Below are 17,044 nucleotides of genomic sequence, written 5' to 3' on the forward strand. Positions count from 1 at the left end.
TGAGGTCCGGGGAGGCGGAGCCACTCAGCAAGGGGCTGGAGCGGGCGTGGGGGGACAGGGACGTCATCTAGGCGTATGGGACTCATCGGGTCCGGGGCTTGGGGAGGGAGGTCCCCTTATCTGATCCCGCCGTGCGGCCCCACGGAGGAGGGGGCGAGGCCCTGGCTGGAGCCACTGTGGGCCGGGCCTCAGTTTCTCCATCCGCTCAGAACTGGAAGCGGTGTCCTGTCCCACCGCCCGGCGCGGGCCGACACCGCCCCCTGGCGGCCGCGCGCGTCGTCGCGGCCCTCAGCCCGGCACGGGGCTCAGCGAGGGAGCGGGGCCGGGGTGCCCCAGGTCACTAGCGGACAGGGGACAACTGAGCGCCTTGCCCCAGCGGCGGGATTCGCGGGTTTGGGTCTCCACCCACGAGCAGCCCACCCCGCTCTCCACTCGCCACGTGGCCGCCGCAGGCCCCTTCCCATTCTGGGTCTCAGTCTCCGCCGTGAAAGAGCGACAATCGTGCCCACCCCACGCCTGTGGCCACTCGGCCGCCCCCTCAGGCTCCTCGAGCCCCGCTTTCCTTACCCACGCCTGGTCCCCTGGGGTTAGCAGCCCCTCCCTTTCCTCGTGGGCGGGATCACTACCCCGATAGGCCAATCCGAAGTCCGGGGGCGTGGCGGGGGGGGGTTGTCCGATGGGGAGGGCGCGAAAAGCGAGGGGGGGCCCCGCTCTGCGTTTCCCCCTCCCCTCGCATCACTTCCTGGGGCACCCCCTTCCAGGGAGTCCTCGAACCCCGGCAGGGCGCAGGGTGCGGAGGGCAGCTCTCCGGGAGTGGAAGAGGCCGAGGGGTGCTTCTGTTTCCCGTCTTCGAAGTGAGGACGATCGCTGCCCCCCTGGTCCCCGTAGGTAGACAGCCACAAGGCCCCCAACCCCGCCTCTGCCCTCCAGCGCCTGCAGCGGCCTACGGGCCACGGTGGCCCCCGGGGACCCGCTCTGCCCGAGCGCTTCGCCCAGCCCTACCTCTCCCCCAGGGAACGGAACTTCCTGCTAGCTGTTCCTTCGCTTGGAATGCTGTCCACCCAGCTGAGCCTGCTGCTTCTGCAAGCGGCCTAACCGCTCCTCTCCAGGGGAGGGCTCATCGTACCCGGCCCATTTTACAGAAGGCTGACACTGAGACCAGAGTGTTCAGAGAAGGCGGCCACAAGGGGCCCAGCTGGGAGGTGGCTTGCAGGGAACTTAGCTGTCGGTTGTGACCCACTCCTGGGCCCCCCGCCCCCATGTCACTGCGTCCCAAGCCTGTCCTCTGCTCCCACTCCAGGGAGCAATGGACGGGACATGCCTAGCGGAGCCCACTGAGGGTCCAGTGCAGTCTGGATGGGAGGGTCAGGGATCCTCCGGGTGTGGCCCCTCACTCTGCCACCCCCTGTCCAATGGGGCGCTGAGGTCCTAGAGGGGCAGGGAGGGCCTTACCAGGTGTCGCTAAGGTCCTAAGCTTTCCTGATGACTACTGTGGAGGGTGCACAGAACTGGGCAGGTGAGGAGACAGTCAGTAAGGCCTGGGAGGGGCTTCCCAGCTCCAAGGAGGGGGAGGATTAGGCAAACTGCCAAACTCCAAGAGCAATGAACAGGAAAGTGGGAAGGAGGGTTGGATGGGTAGGTGGGCTGCAGTTATTATGCCAATGAGCCCTGAGAGACAAAAGAGACTTCCACAGGTGTATCAGTTACCTACTGCTGTGTAACAAACAACTCCACAACTGTGGCTTGAAACAACAAGGATTTTTTATTTCTCACCATCCTCTGGATTGACTGGACAGTTCTTCTGCTTCATATTTTGTCCTCTGGGATCATTTATACAGCTGCAATTAGCTGAGGGCTCAACTGGGGTGAAACGTCCAAGGTGGCTTCACACACATGGCTGCAGTTGATGTTAACTGTCAGCTTGGGAACTCAGCTGGCTGCCAGCATGGGCTGTCATCTCAGGTACAGTGGCCCTCTGTATCCACAGATTCCCCATTCCTGGATTTAACCAACCAAGGATCGAAAATATTTGGGGAAAATATTCCAAAAAGCAAAACGTGAATGTGCCTGTTGCCAGCAAGGATTTACACAGCGTTTACATTGTCTTAGGTATTATATGCAGTCTGGAGATGATTAAAAATACAGAGGAGGGTGTGCCTAGGTTATATGCAAATACTATGCCATTTTATATAAGGTATTTGAGCATCCTTGGATATTGGTATTTGCGGGGGTCTTGGAACCAATCCCCTGTGGATACCGAGGGATGACTGTACTTTGGTTCTCCTCTACTTGGCCTCTACACAGGGCTAACTTGGGCTTCTTCACAGCATGGCAGCTACGTTCCACTGAGAACAATCCTCAATATGCAAGAGAGCATCAAACTTCTACTTCCATCATATTTGCTAATATTTCATTGGCCAGAACAAGTGACATGGCCGAGCTCAGCAACAATGTGGAATGAGACCTCCCCAGGACATGAATACTAGGAAGCATGGTCCATTGTGGGGCACCAACTTTACAGCTTACTGCAGTGGGAAAGGAAGGAAGACAGACAGGAGACAGGAAAGCTTTAGTGGCCGGAATAACCAAGGAAGCCTCCTGAAGGAGGAAGGGCTTGGCTAAAGAGGGCCTGGGAGCTCTGTTTTCCTCCCTGCTCCCATCTTGGGGCCCATGGAGGATGGAGGATAATCATCCACTAAGTAAATACATAAACTGGGAAAATATCTGGAGAAAAGTGCTCTGTGGACAATGAAAACAGGGTGGTGATAGTGTGATGGGCAGGTGGGACAGCTGTTTTAGATGAGGTGGTCAGGGAAGGCTTCTCAGAGGAGGTGATGTTTAGGCTGAGTTCATACTGACAAAAGGAGCCAGGCTTGGGGAACGCAGAGGGAAGTGAACTGCAGGCAGAGGGAACAGCTGAAGCAAAGGCCCTGAGATGGGAATGAGCTTGACACCTTTGAGGATTAGAGGGAAGATCGGGGTGGTAGGAGGGGAGTGGGCAAGGGGGCAGCGTGGGTACGGCTGGATTGTGTTGGATCTTGTAGGCCTGGACAGTGAGGCTGGCCTTTTCTCCAAGTGCAATGCAGTGCCTCCCGAGGAACAATATAACTCAACCCAAAGTGCATCTACTGAGCACCTACTGTATGCCAGGCATTGTTCTAGGCACTTGGGACTCACTGGTGAACAAAACAGAGGAACATCCCTGCCCTTGTGGAGTGTGATCTGATTTGGGGATTTTTTAAAAAAATCACTGCTGAAAGGGAACAAAAGGAGGTGGCTGAGTGCAAGGAGAAAAAACGGAGGAGGTGGAACCGTCAGGCCTAAGAAGTGGGGGGTGAGGGATAAGAAGATAATTCAAGAATGAGCTTGGGAGATCGTCTTCATGACCTTCGGTTAGACAAAGAGGTCTTAGATTTTTTTCCTATAAAACAAACAAACAAAAATGATAAATTGGACCTTATCAAAATTGAAAACATTTGCACTTCAAAAGATACCATTGATAAAATGACAAGATAAGCCACAGACTGAGGTAAAATATTTGCAAATCACATATCCAGACTATATCAATAATTCTTTGAACTAATAATGAGACACAACCCAGTTTTTGGGGGGGGGGCGGTTTGGCCGTGCTGCGCAGCCCTCAGCAGTGAAAGCGCGGAGTCCTAACCACTGGACTGCCAGGGAATTCCCACAACTCAGTTGTTTTTTTTTTTTAATGTGCTGTAGTTTATTTATTTATTTATTTATTTAGGCTGCGCTAGGTCTTAGTTGCGGCGTGCGGGATCTTTTAGTTGCAGCAAGTGGACTTCTTAGTTGCGCCATGTGAACTCTTAGTTGCAGCATGCATGCAGGATCTAGTTCCCCAACCAGGGATTGAACCCGGGCCCCCTGCACTGGGAGCGTGGAGTCTTACCCACTGGACCACCAGGGAAGTCCTCCACAACCCAGTTTTTAAAGGGGGCAAAAAATTTGAACAGACACTTCACCAAGGAAGATATATACAGATGGCCAATGAGCATATGAAAACATGTTCACCATCATTAGTCATTAAGGAAATGCAAGGTAAAACACAATGAAATACCACTACACACCTATTAGAATGTCTAAAATGAAAAAGATGGACCATATCAACTGTTGACAAGGGTGTGGAGCTAACTGGAATTCTCATACATTGGGAGTGGGGTGCAGCCACTTTGGAAAACAATTTGGCAATTTCTTAAACTTACCGTATGACCCAGCAATTCCACTCCCAGGTAACCATTCAAGAGAAATGAAAATCTATGTCCCCACAAAGACTTGTACATGAACATTCACAGCAGCATTGTTCGTAATAGCCAAAAGGTGGAAGCACGTGTCCACATGCCATTAACTGGCGAATAGATCAAGGAATTGTGGTCTATCCATACAACGGGAAATTATTCAGCAATAAAAAGGAACAAACTCTGATAAATGCCACAATAAGGAGGAAGCTCAAAAACATGATGCTAAGTAAAAGATATCAAACACACCAATGGTCAACAAGAATGTATTGCACACTTAAAATTGTGTTAGGACGGTAGATCTTATCACAATAAAATACAACTTAACAGCGCTATTTACAATAGCCAGGACATGGAAGCAACCTAAGTGTCCATCAACAGATGAATGGCTAAAGAAGATGTGGCACATATATACAATGGAATATTACTCAGCCATAAAAGGAAATGAAATTGAGTTATTTGTAGTGAGGTGGATGGACCTAGAGCCTGTCATACAGAGTGAAGTAAGTCAGAGAGAGAAAAACAAATACCGTATGCTAGCACATATATATGGAATCTAAAAAAAAAAAAAAAACAGTTCTGACAAACCTAGGGGCAGGACGGGAATAAAGACGCAGATGTAGAGAATGGACTTGAGGACACGGGGAGGGGGAAGGGTAAGCTGCGACAAAGTGAGAGAGCGGCATGGACATACGTACACTACCAAATGTAAAATAGTTAGCTAGTGAGAAGCAGCCGCATAGCACAGGGAGATCAGCTCGGTGCTTTGTGTCCACCTAGAGGGGTGGGATAGGGAGGGTGGGAGGGAGACACAAGAGGGAGGGGATATGGGGATATATGTAAAAAAAAAAAAAACTTTCAAAAAAGAGAAAGAAACCAAACACAAAAGACTATGTATTGTATGACTCCATTTTCATGAAGCGTACAGAAAAGGCAAGTACAATATATAGATATGGGAGCAGGTCGGTGCTTGCCTGGGGCTGGGGGTGGGAGCAGGGATTAACTTCAAAGAGGCGCAGAGAATTTTGTTGGAGGGTGGAAATGATCTAAAACTAGATTGTGGTGATGGTTGCCCAATTCTATAAATGTACTAAAAATCATTGAATTATGCCCTTTCAACTCCAGAAATTTCATCGTATATAAGTTATACATCAATAAAGCTCTTGAGAGAACAAGAGAGAAACCAGGGCTAGGCCTTCAGAGTGGGCTGGGGCTCAGCTGAGGGCCCACCAGTGCTGGAGACAGCCCTGAGCCTTCCAGGTTTCAGATCCCAAACCCTTGGGGGCCTGTGTAGTGTTGCAGTGCCCTGGGGTGCCACCCCTTGTCCCTTAGGCCAGGAACCCCAGCTGCGTAGGAGCCCAGATGATGTGGGGATACCTTCTAAGTTGTGTACAGAAAACCCTCCATAAGGGAATGAGGCCTGTTTTGAATGATAAATGCTACAAACCAGAAGAAGTTACCCCCCTCCAAGTCTGAATTCTCCCAGTCTGGAGAAATGCGCTTCCTCCCAGTAACAAGCTCCAGGCCCAGCGGAGGCCCCGCCCAGCTGCACAGGTGAAGTGGCAATTAGTACAGGGCGATTAGGGATGCTCCTCTCTTGGGATGGGGGGCGGACACTTCGGGGAGGGGAGATCCGCTGGGAGAAGTAGAGCCTGGCGGAGAGCAGCACACACACACCACTCCTCCCCCGAGCCCCGTGGTCTGGAACCCACAGACCCTGTGCGCAGAGACTCGCTGAAGAGCCGGTGCAGAGAGTCCCACCTCCCAGCAGGACACCCTAGGACCTGGGTTTTTCTGATCTAGGCAAGGCCGACAAAGCACAGGAGCTGAAGTCCTCACTGTCGGGCTCCCTGAGTGAGAAAAGGGGCGCTGGCAGGAAGGCACGGCTGCCCAGGAGAGCAAAGCGGCGTCTGGGGAGCCCCTGGGACCCCCTCCTCCACGCACACAGCCACAGCAACTGTCCAAACACCAGGACCCGGGTGCCTCGTTAGGAGAAGGGGCGCCGGCGGGTCTCAACCAGCAGCAGGACCCCCATCACTCCTCCCGCCCTTGTTTATAGGCAGGCTTGGCGTTCAGGGGCAGTCAGCTCAGACCCTGACCCTCAGCCTCCCGCCTGCAGGGGATCCTCCGGGGCCCACCTCGGAGGAGCCACGGGAGCTGGGAGTCTGAGGGCAGTGCGGGCCACGGGAGAACCACAGGTCCCCAGGCAGCCCCACGTGAGCCCGCTCTCCCCACCACTGATTGGACCAGGCAGAGCACCTGACCGCAGAGAGCCCATCCATTGGCTGACCAGTGACCTATCAGGGTGGCCTGGTGAGAGTACAGCTAATCAGGTGCCTTCTGGGATTTGGAGCCAAAAGAGACCCAGAGGGACACGCTGGGCGGTGGCCGGTCTCCGGGCTTGGTCTGGGTAGAGCTGACGAGAAAGAGGAGAGCCTTGGAGAGGGAAAGACAAGGAGAGAGGCCTGGGCTTGGCCTCCGCTTGACGGTGCTCCGACTTTCTCAAAACCTAGTGGTACCCAAGGCATGCGGGGCCTTTCACTCCTCCACCGTTATTCTTGGATGTTTATCCTTAAATCACCATCACTTTGGCGGCGCCCTAAGCATTCATGTCTGTGAAGTGTGATGTACTTGTCATTTGCTACAATATGTGTTCAAGTGAATTCGCCACCATCAAAAAAACTACCTCATTTGCACACCCATGTTCAGAGCTGCATTCTTCACAGTAGCCGAAAGGTAGGAAAAAACCAAGTGTCCATGGATGGATGGATGAATGGATTAAAAAAATGGAACCTATACAGACAATGGAGTATTAGTCAGCCATAAAAAGGAAGGAAATTCTGGCACATGCTACAACATGGATGAACCTTGAGGACATTATGCAGAGTCAAAAAGGACAAATGCTGCGTGATCCTACTCAGATGAGGTACCAGGAGAAGTCAGATTCGTAGAGACAGAAAGTAGAAACGGGTGGTTGCCAGGGACTGGAGAGAAGAGGAGAGGGGAATTCTTGTTTAATGGAAACAGTTTCGATTTTGCAAGATGAAAAAAGTTCTGGGGATGGATGGGGGTGAGAGTTGCACAACAATGTGAATGTATGTAGTACCACTGAACGCTACACTTAAAAATGGTTAAGGTGGTCCATTTTACGTAATTTGTATTTTATCACGATTTTTAAAAATGAAATTCCTCCAGGCACCCAAGAGCTCATCCTACCCTCGGATCCACCCACTGAGCGAACCTGGAGGGCCTCTATGCTGTACAACCAGAAGTATTCGTCTCCCGGGTGGACTTGCTGTGGTCCTGGCCAGGGCAGAGCAGCCAAGCCAGAACGCCCTCACCCAGCCAGGCCTTGAGACTGAAGAGTGAAATCTGGGCATTTCACTCACCCGCAAGGAGACATCACAGTTGCCAGTGGGAAAACTCGGATCCAAGTGGCCGGGCAGGCTCTCCTGCTGGACCATCAGTCCTAAGTGGACTTAGGAGCCTGGAGTCAGGGGAGTCAGTTATGGGGGTCAGCTGGATCTGCTCCAGGTGGCCCCCCTGGAGAGAAGCCTCACAGCAAGGCAGGAAACCCTCATGAAGCTCCTCTTCCTGGAAGCGGTGAATGGAGGACAGGCACTGCTCACTGCGGCCTCAGTCACTCTGCATCTTCAGTCTCCTGAGTCTGCCCAACACAGCTTCTGATGGACCCGGTCTCCCTGTACAGAGTGAAGCCCTCCACAGAGCCTCTTTAAAGTTCTTGGGGGCCTGCTCTGTGCCAGAAAAGAAAACAGCATCCTGACTACCACTCCACCTACCTCCATCCCCACACTGGCCTCGCTGGGGAGTGAAAGCAGAGAGGAAATGGAGGCTCAGAGAGGTTAGGTGATAAGGCCAGGGTCACACAGCTGACAGCATCAGAGCCACAACTGGAAACCAGTCACTCTGACTGCAAAACTCACGCCCTCCTAAAACTTTGCTTCTCAACTAGGAGTGTGAGTGTGTGTGCGTGGCGTGGGGTGTGGGGGAATAGCCACGGGATAGACACAGATCAGCTTCCAGAGCATCAGGTTTAGTCAGGCATTTGGGGTGAGAAGTGGGAAATTGAGTGACTGCATAAAACCTAACTCTTGTTACTGAAGCATTCCCATCTTAAAGGGACAGAGCCCAACACCCACATGAATATTTCGATAAACCAAGGGATTCTGTGCTAGCAGCAGGTCCCATCCTCTGAGCTCACTGGCCTCCACAATTAAGGAAATGTTGGTGGAGAAGTTCGAGAAGCTTGTGTTCCATCTGCCACTTTGCGGAGAAAGCACCACCCTGTTTCATGACGCGCTTCGTGATGACTCATCAAACAGAAGGATGGGTCCCCTGGAATGCAAGGGTCAGCAAGGGTGTCGTTTGCGGCTGCCTCCCAGGCCCGCTAGTTTGGCAACGTGCACGCCAGCCCCTCACCCCAGAGTCCTGCTCATCTCTTCTCTCTGAGTCACAGAGAGAGGCAGGCAGGGCAAGGTGCCATGTGCCCACTTGACAGAAGGCAGCACTGACGCCCAGAGAGGCCAGGGGCCCATACACACAGGAGGAGAGGTGGAGAGGTGCTGAAGGGGTCTGGTGGGAGGACTGTGCCCCCAGCCCCTCGTGCTCCTCTGGGCTTGACCCTGATTCCAGCTGCCCAGCCCTTGCCAGGCAGTATCTTGGAGGGGGCGAGGGGGCTGCTGCTGCTCTCACCTGTCTCGGCAGGATGAGGAGGGCTCAGCGAGGGATGCAGCTACACCCTGAATTCCTGGAGCCCGAGCCTGGCCCCAGGGGCAAGTGCTTGTTTGCACTTCCAGGCTAAGTCATTACAACCTGTGTCAATAAGGGGGAGCAGGCAGGTGCTTCTGAGAACAGAGCCTGGGCAGGTGCTGGGTGGGCTAAGGGGCTTTGGGGCCCGTGAGGGGAGGCTGAGCAAGGGAGCTCCCACCCCATTCCTTTCAACTAGAGCTTCTCGACTTTAAGAAGGGATTTTGTTGTTGTTCTTGGGCCTCTGAGTAAGATTTCCTTCCTTGGGGGTTAAGCTACTAAAACAACATTAGGGGCCCCTGCACTCCCATGAGGCCTCAAGTCACAAGCCCCAGGGTCTGCTCTGCACCAAGACCTGCTTGTTCCCTGTGGGGCCTCCTTAGAGAAGACACCCTGGGAGAGGAAACAGACCCAGCTGGAAACCCAAAATACCAGTGGCTACCATAAGATGGAAGTTTAGTTTTCTCTCATCAGGAGCCTGGGCTCCTTCTATACGTGGCTCTGCCATGCACAGTTTTCATTCCAAAGATCACCTTGTGCTCCAAGATGGCTCCTGAAGCTCCTGCCATTATATCTGCATTACAGGCAGAAGGAAGGAGAAAGGGGAGCAGGGTGTGCCTTGTTCTTTAAGGACCCTTCCTGAAATTAAACACTATTTACATCTAGGCCAAAACTTAGTCATATGGCCACACCTAGGTGTAAGAGAGGCTGGGAAGTATCTTAATACCAGGCAGCAAATGCCCAGATAAACCTTCAGAGGTTCTATTTCCTTGGACACTGGAGGTGGTGGGGTGGGAACAGGAACCTGAGGGGCGGTGAGAGGTCTCTGCCCCAACCACTGGCAAGCTGTGTGCCCTTGGGCAAGTCCCTTCACCTCTCTGAGCTCCTGCGTGTCTCTATGAAATGGAGGTGTAGGAAGAATGTCTCCAAGGCCCTTCCCTGCCCTGACATTTCGTGACCCTGCAGCAGAGAGCCCACGGAGGCCAAAACCAAGGGTAGAACAGCTCCTGTTTAAAAGGTGCCTGTTCCAACACTTACAGATTCGCAGCAGCCTAAAACTTGATTATTGATTTTCAACCTGCAACCTGATTAACACAGACAGGGAGACCGTTGGGGGGTGGGGGGAGGGAAGGCCCCCCAGGGTCATCCTGAGACAGGAGGGATCTGAGGGGACAGAGGACGGCTGGACATCATATCTCTTAGGGTCACAGAGGTGGCAGGGGAAGAGAGGACCAAGACTGGGGATGGGTGCCATGGGGGAGGGACTCGGGGGCTGGTGAAGAGGGACGGGGGAGGGAGGAGGTCACCACCAGGAGCTGACATGGCTCTCTGGGGGCGGGCAGGTAGGAAAGAAATCATGGGTGCTTTTCCTCCCAAGCCTTTCTATGGCTCCCTTTTCTCCTAACCTCACCCCTTGTACTACTGTGATAACAAATATTAAAGAGCTCTAGGGAATTCCCTGGTGGTCCAGTGGTTAGTGCGCTTTCACTGCCAGGCCCCATGTTCAATCCCTGGTCGGGGAACTAAGATCTCACAAGCAAAAAAAAAAAAAAAAAAGAAACTCTAAAAAAATTTAAGTAAGGAAAAGCCATCTGGCCTGCTGGGGAGCCAGGGCTCCGGGACACTCCACTTGCTGTTCTCAGGCCCCTGAGGGGCTGGCAGGAAGGGGTAGGGCCCTGGGGAACTGCAGGGGTCTGCTATGACCCAGGCCTGGGGGCGGCTTGCGACATGTGTGTAATCAAAGGGCGATTCCGGGCAACCAGGCCCTGGGAGCGGCCCCTCCCTCCTCCCTTCCTGTCCCTTGACCCCCATCTCTGTGGGGTGGCCCCAGCAGTCAGGCAGCCGGGAAGCATGTCCCTGTGACAGAGCAGATTTCCTACTCTTTCTCCGGGCCTGAGCAAGGCCCTGGAGTGCCTGGACTTACTGTGGGATGGGGTGAGAGGTCCAGAGGGGCAAGAAGGACATTCTCCCTGTTTCAAGATGGGTGCTCAAGCTGTTAAATACAAAAGCCTCGTGACCTTGGTGGTTAAGAGCAGGGATTCTGGACCAGACAACCTGGGTTCAAGTCCTGAGCCCTACACATACCAGCTGTGTGACCCCAGACAAGTTACATAGCTCTCTGTGCCTTACTTTCCTCACCTGCAAAATCAGGAGTTGTGAGGTTAAGTGAGATCCCCTATAGCAGCCCTCAGAGCAGCCTAAGTAAGTGCTTAGTGAAAGCTAATAGTATGATTGAGTACGGTCAGTGACAATGACGGGAAACGTAGGGGACTGACCTGCCCCTGACGAACGTTGAGGGCACTGGCCACACCACAGCCTTGCAGATAAGCCAAATCCATACTGGCCGGCCTGCTTCCCCTGGCGAGGCAGACAGGAGGGGGCGTGGAGGTGAGGCTTGTTTAAAAGGCAGACGCCAGCCTCCTGCTCCGCCCCCCATCCCTGTCTGGACTCTCCGCTGTAATTCGCTCCTGGGCAATTCCCACACAGACACTCTGAGCGCAACAGGGCTGGCAGAGGGCTTCTGGGGTCCCCCAAGCCCTCAGACCTCGACTGCTGTGGCGAGGGGACCTCCAAGGGGGCCCGGAGTAAGCAGTGGGCACCTCGACCACCAGGGATGCCCAACACAGTCCTTCCCTGGGCCTGCAAGGCCTGGGGCCAGCTGCCCAGTCACACCCCCAGCCGAGCCCCCGACCAAGGCCCTCAGGGGCCTGCGTGCTCGCGGAGGCCCCAGGCCGGGGCAAACCTGCTCTCTTGGTATCTGAGCCCCTCTCTCCGTGGGTCCCTGATGTGGAAAACTTCCTTCCTCAGGCAGGAAGCTTCCTCAGGCAGTTTCCCCTCCTCCCAGGGCAAGACCTGGAGTCTCTGTTCCTGTGTCTGTCAGCCCGACTCTGAGGGCCACGGTGTCTCCGCCTGCATCTTGTCAGGGGCCCAAGAGGCCAGTGCTGAAGGCTCACTGACCTGGCTTCAGATCAGTTCTGCCACTTCCAGGCTGTGTGGCTTCAGGCAAGCCACTTAACCTCTCTGAGCCCACTTCGTCCGTAAAATGGGGGAAACGTGAGATTCTTGTGAGGCTGTGAATAGCATCTGTTGATCTGTGTGTTTCTGTCATTCAGACTTTCCTACTTTCCACAGACATTTGCTCAGCAGCCCTTGGTGCTGTGTCCTTGGCTCCCAGGGCGGGAGATGCAGGCGCCTGCCCTGGGGGGTGCCCACTTCAGTGGGGGATAGGAGGTCAGGGCCCACCACGCTGGCTGATGTAAATAGCAGGAGCTGTGATAACGTGGGAGGGGGGAATTAGTTCTGAGGACGGACGGATGGGGAGGGAAGGCAGAGCCTGGCCGGCAGGGCCATGGCATGAACGAAGGCCTGAGGTGTGGACACTTAGGGCTGCAGGCAGGGTGACTAAGCGGTGTGCAGCATGGTGGGGGCAGGCGGGGATGCCTGGGCAGGCAGGGAGGTGCCGTCTGTAGGGATGAGCTGCGGGGAGGGGCCGAGGGGAGCTCCAGCCCGTCCGGGCCAGTGCACTGCCCACCGCACGCCCCGGGGTGCCTACGGAGAGATAGGCCACGGACAGAATCTGCGATTGAGCCCAGCTGCCACCCTCCGGGGCCTGCACTGCCCGCCTGGCCTTCCAGGACTCGGCGGGGGGGTGGGGGTGTTGGGCCCCAAAGCCCTGCCCCAAAGTGGACCTGGATCTTGTAGAAGGCTCCAGGTGTTTAAAAACCAGCCTCCAGCCCCGCCCCTCCGAAGTTCTTGGCACTACTTCCAGGTTAATGGGGTGGGGCGGGGGGCAGGCAGCCCGGCCCGGGGCAGGCCGTGTGCCAGGCTGGCCCTTCCCCGGTGTTATCTGGCCCTCACCACAGCCCCTGAGATGGGGTTATTACCGTTCCACAGACTGGAGACTGAGAGCAGGGAAGCGTGAAATGCCGGGGCTTTACGTGGACCCCTGGGGGCTCAGATCCCCTCCTCTAGGCCTGGCCTCCGCCACAATTTGGGGCTCACTGAGGCTCTGTGGAGGTCCAAGGTCCAATTAGGACATCACTTGACGCTCTAGTCAAAGAAGCTCCTCCCAGGGCCTCCAGAGACACTCGGGGTGTGCCCTCACCCCAGCCTGGGGTGGGCTCCGGGCATGCCCTCTGCACCCATGACCATGCTGCTCCCGAGGCTGGGCACGTGCCAGCTCCCCGGCCGCCCAAGCAGGGGCGTACAGGCTCCCTGGCTAGGTTTCTCACACGGCCCCAAGCGGGGGAGGGGGGGATGCCTCGTTACATCAGCCCCCGAAGCCACTGAGCAGAGAGCACGCTGGGAACTGAGCCGCCGGAGGCCCCGCCCCCGGGTCTCCCGGAGCCCCGCCCCATCCTGAGCAGCCGCTGGGGCCAGGGCCAGCAAGGCATCCTGAGGACACTGCAGTCCTGTTCTGAGAAGGATGGGTGGGTTGGTGGGTGAGCTCCGCGGGGCCCTGGTTTCCTCCTCCACGGATGTGGGCATTGCTCCCTCCCGGTGACCCTGCAGGGCAATGACAGAAGCCTCCAGGATGGGGTTGAGTCCCAGTGGCAGGATGCACTCACCCAGGCTCCGAGACTGGGAGATTCCGGAGAAGAGCCCCAAGATTCTGCAGGAAGAGCTCCATTCTGCCCGGCCCTGGACCTGGGAGCCTGAATGAAAAGCACTAAGCTGCATGGAGGACAGTGACGATTTTACACTCTACCCCCAGCAGCCCGAGCTCTGGAGCACGTTCTTGGCCCAGCATTCCCTGTGCTGGGGTTCTGGAGTCTGGGATCCCGGGAACTGGGTTCTAGCCTCTGGGGTCCACAGCCCCTCTAGTGATCTGGGAGGGAGGTGAGCATAGTGGGGTGGAGAGGGCAGCTCCCAAAGTCCACGAGGTCCACGTGCTCAGAGCCCGGCCCCGCCCAGGCAGCTGAATCGGAAGCCCCTCGTTGCACAGAAGTGGAGACTGAGGCCTGGGTCTTCGGAGACGGCCAGGGATCTGTCCCAGAGCGCTTTTGAGCCAGGGATCTTGGGGGTGGGGGGGTGTGGCCACCCATGACCCAAGACAACACCCGGGTCCCCGCCTCCATCAGCAGGAGGCCACTGCCCTTTGGGGTCCGGCCTCTGTGGGTGGGGAGGATGGAGGCCCTTCCTAGGGAGCCCGGAGTCTGTGCTGCTCCTTCCGCCAGAGCTGGCAGCCTCCCACCCCCATCCGGTCTCCTCCTCCAGAGCCCGGGATTGGTTGGCTCCCGCCAAGAACGCCCACAGCCTGCCAGGCCGGGTGGGGAGCACACTCGTGCCCGACCCCACCCCATCCTCAGAGCTCCTCTAGGCTCTAGGTGGGTCTTCCTGGGAGAAACTGAGGCCCAGGGGGAGTCAGGGCCCCCCGGCCCCCACCCAGGCTCCACAGGAGTTTCCAGACACACTTTGGAGGCTGTGCTTCAGTGGGGTCTCCCCACCCCCTCTTTTGAACCGTGAGAGTGATAAAGGGCAGGCTGCCAGGCCTGGAGCCAGGGCGGGGGTGAGGGGGGTGGAATGGGGAGTTGGCAGGGGTCCTGGCAGGAGGCCGGCAGGGAGAGAGACCAGGGCGCCTCTTGGTGCTCCCTCCTGACGCCTGCTCCACCCCCTCCTCAGCCCCCCTTCCATAGCCCTCATCCTCCCAGCAGGCTGCCCAGCAGGCTAGGAGGGGCCCCGGGGCCCAGAGGGGCTACAGGGCTGCGCTGGGAGGCCCTCTCCACCACACACACTCCCAGGCGGCACAGAGGGGGGTCCTGATGGGACCCAGGGCTTGGGCAGCTGGCCATGCACGTCCTCTTAGCAAGGGTACACGTCGCCCCTGCAGTTTGTCCTGGGGTGCTTGGCAGGGTGGTGTCTGAATTCAGAATGAAGGAGGCCAAACATTTTCTTCCGCCTGCTGTGTCACCTCCCAGGATGGAAGTTCTGCCTGCACGCAGGTTGAGCATGTTGGGTGACAACTGCATAGGGGCCTTTTTGTGTGTATGTGGTGGGGCTGTGGGCTGGGATGTGCCCGTAGGTGATAAATCTCTGTCTCGCGCGCGCACACACACACACACACACGCACGCACACACACACGCGCACGCACACACACGCGCACACACGCGCGCGCACACACACGCGCGCGCGCACACACACACGCGCGCACGCACACACACACACACACACACACACACACACACACACACACACACACACAGGTACTGGGACATCCAGGGCAGACTTCCTGTTCCAAACACACCTCTGTCCCTCCGTCAGCTTGTCTGGAATTCCTCCTGAGCAATCTTCTAAGTAGAGCACACGTTCCCTAAGATGGAGGGGCCGCGCCCAAGCCTGGAAAACAGACAAGGCTTAACCTGCCTGAGTGGCAGCTTCCTCACCCGTAAGGCAGGTGAGTTACCTGCTCCCACCTCACAGGGGTTCAGTGCAAGCGTGGCACATGCTGACGCATGAGAAGCGCTCAGACGACATGCCCAGGACGCTGGGAATGTGGATAGGATGTGGAGGGCTCCTGTCCCTCACCCTGCTCGGCTCCTTCCTCGGGAGGGGACCCCAGCAAGGGCGGTGGAGCTCTGTCCGCCGGCTCTAGTTCCCCCGCCTCTGTTTCACCGGCTGGAGAAGGAGGTAAGGGTCTGTCCTCTCCAAAGGTTTCCTTGTATCTGGTTCACTCTACTCCCTCTTCCTTTCTTTCCTTTCACACTTTCTTCATCTTAATCCCTTTAAGCCCCATGAGGCCTGGACCTTGTTGGCCTCTCTTAAACTGCGTCCCAAGTGCCAAGGCAGTGATCAGAGACCCCGCTGGATGCGTGGATGGAGGAGCCCCCAGCCCAGCACCCAGGCTGCATAGCTCGCTCATTCCGCGGCTCATACAACCACACCCGTGCTGGAGGCCAGCAAACTGAGGCTCACGATGTGAAAACCTTGCCCAGGGCCCAGGGCCACGCCTGACTCTCAGACACCCGAGGGACTTGGCCTTCCTGGGCTCCTTCCTCCACACAAAACAAATAACAAAAAACAAAAAACAGAAGTTCTATTTTATGACTGCATTAGTATAAAGAATATATTAATAATATATATTAGAACATTTTCTTCGCCCTAAAAGTTCCTTTTTTTTCTCCTTTCTGATTTTAAACAGAACTGAAACAATTCATGGGCCCCTAAAGGACTGTGGCCTCAGGCACTGTGTCGCTGTATCTGAGGAAGGGGAGTTGGCCTGGCAGCCTCCTCCCATTGGAAGCTGACTTGAACCCAGGTCTTGAACCAGGTCTTCTGCACCCCCAACCTCTTCTCCCCACCGCCGGCCACTTGGGGAAGGACCTGGTGGATTTTTGCTGCTTTTTGGCATTTCTTACGAGCCATCTTATGGCTTTGAATGTCTTGTTTCTGAGTGCTTATAACAACAACGATAATTAATAATAATAATAGGGTGGGATGAATTGGGAGATTGGGATTGACATATATACACTACTATATATAAAATAGATAACTAATGAGAACCTACTGTATAGCACACGGAACTCTACTCAATGCTCTCTGGTGACCTAAATGGTAAAGGAAATCCAAAAAAGAGTGGATATATGTATATGTATAACTGATTCACTTTGTTGTACAGCAGAAGCTAACACAACATCATAAAGCAACTCTACTCCAATAAAAAAATAAAATAAAATAAATACAATGTTAGCTGTAATCTAAAACAAAATAAAAAATAAAAAAAATAAAATAACAACAACAATAATAATAATGCTAGTCCTTCACAAAGCCCTTGACACTTTTCAAGCCCTTTCATCTCTGTTATCTGATCCCCCCAACAATCTAGGGAAGAGCAAGGACAGCCGCCGTTACTTCTGTTTTATAGCTGGGACAACTAGGACACGGAGGACAGATAAGTGGTCCCAGCTGGTAGGACCAGAGCCCCAGGCTCTTTGCACACCCTCTATCTGCAGTTTGGGTGAGCACGTGGCGAGGAGGGGCCTCGGAAACCTGCCTGGGTGAGGTGGGAAGGTTGGACATC

This window comes from Balaenoptera acutorostrata, chromosome 3 (genome assembly GCF_949987535.1).
Source record: "Balaenoptera acutorostrata chromosome 3, mBalAcu1.1, whole genome shotgun sequence".
Taxonomy (NCBI): Eukaryota; Metazoa; Chordata; class Mammalia; order Artiodactyla; family Balaenopteridae; genus Balaenoptera; species Balaenoptera acutorostrata.